The sequence below is a fragment of the Schistocerca piceifrons genome, chromosome 3 (assembly GCF_021461385.2).
Source record: "Schistocerca piceifrons isolate TAMUIC-IGC-003096 chromosome 3, iqSchPice1.1, whole genome shotgun sequence".
NCBI classification, from domain to species: domain Eukaryota; kingdom Metazoa; phylum Arthropoda; class Insecta; order Orthoptera; family Acrididae; genus Schistocerca; species Schistocerca piceifrons.
The window spans coordinates 374,630,034-374,632,029 of NC_060140.1; positions in this window are offsets into that span (position 1 = coordinate 374,630,034).

The window sequence follows — 1,996 nt, forward strand, 5'->3', positions numbered from 1 at the left end:
GATCTGTATTTGCACAAAGACAGTTGCCACCACCCTTCACAGAGGAATGAGGTACTTAAAACTCTAGTACATAGGGCATGCACTATCTCTGACACAGAGAGTCTACCCCGAGAATTGGAACATCTGAGAACTGTATTTTGAAAAAATGGGTACTCAGAGTGGCAGATTCAACATGCTCTCCACCCAACCACTACAGGACAACCTGTGGAGATGGAAGAAATCACGATGGAAGAGGTAGGCACTGCATTTATTCCAAATAGAGGCGCACTCTCAGGGAAAATCTTCCACATTTTGAAGAAACACCGGGTCGGAACTGTGTTTTGTCCTCCGAATAAAACTCATGCACTGGTGGGGAGCACCAAAGATGACCTCGGTTTGAGGAAGGCCGGCGTGTACCAGATTCCATGTCAATGTGGCAAGTCGTATATTGGTCAGACAATGCGTTCCGTCGAGGATCAATGCCGTGAACACCAGAGGCACACTCAACTGATGTATCCGAGCAAGTCGTCGGTCGCTGAACATTGTTTGTCAGAAAATCACACTATGGGGTATGAACGCACGAGGATTCTGGTACAGACATTGAGATACTGGGAAAGCATTGTTAGAGAGGCCAAGTTGTGATGACCACGGTGGGCAGAGCCAACACTCCGACGTCATCTCAGACGCCATCGCAATCTGTTCCACTGCGCGACCGTGGCGCGGGCTGCGGACAGCAGAGATAGCGCGCCGAGGGCGGAGGGTATTTAAATCGGCCTCCGCCGCAACCGAACCCAGTTCCCTCTGAGCAGCCATAGTGTACGGATCTCCATGCCGGCATGTTCACAGGAGCTCAGTCTGTCAGTTCACCTGATGATGGCGACATGTATGATCACCGAAATATTGTGCCCGTTGGACATTGTAGACCTGCAGTACACCCGTGGATATTTTGATTATCAAATACGCCGGGAGAAACTCAAGAATCACAGGAAAGAATCTATTTCTATTAAGACTTTAAATTACATGTTTTAACATTGATATAATTTATTTTGTTAATTTGCATTTATTAATTTACTTACTTAAAGGATAATCAACCTATCATTTTTAGGTGAATAGAGGCATCAGTTTTATCGAATGAATGGCCTAGATTTAATTCATTAAATTTTGTATGAGTAAAACTTTACATTCCTATACAGCCATAATTACAGTTCTGTTAACTAACACCAATTAGTGGGAAGCCTCCAAATGAAGCAATTACCTATGAGATAAGTAGTTATGAAATAAGTGTCTGATGTACAAGAATGTGTTACAACTGCACTCGTGAATGCTCCAAGTTGGTCATACTGTGTAGTATCACCTGTACATGGCAACAGAGTGCTACAATGAAAATTTATTCTACCATTGTTTAATTAAAAGATGACTTAGCTCTTATAACTCCTATAATAAAAGTTTATTTTAACAGTGTTTGAGTAAACTAAGATTAGACTGTGATTCTGCTCATACATGTTTACCTTGGTAACATAAAGACAAATATCTTTCCATGTGTATAAAGTATGCTGCGCACCTGCTTGTGTTATGAAAATCAGCATGCCCACTCAAGGGTTAACTGCAGTACAGTAAAAGCGCTATGCGCATAATATACTCAGCAGATTTCATATGATGTGACTGAGTGCAGTAACCTAACACTGAAGTGTCAGATAAGTTCATGTGTGGCAAATAGATACTTAACACAGTCACTAAATCACTGTCCTTGAAGTCTAAGACTTATATCAGTATGTAACATGGTGTGCACAGCAATAAAGTGATGGAGGTCACAAAACAGTTCACAGTTTAACCCAGTTGCTAGAGTTAGCAGGAGGCATTATTGAAGATTAACATGGTTTCTGAAATTAATTACCAGTTCACAGGCAATCATTAAAAACAGTCACTAAATGTACTCTCAAACACACAGTTCCTGACTTCCAACTTATGATAACTCATATAAAGTACACTTTTGGACACAGATCTTACTTGTTTCTTA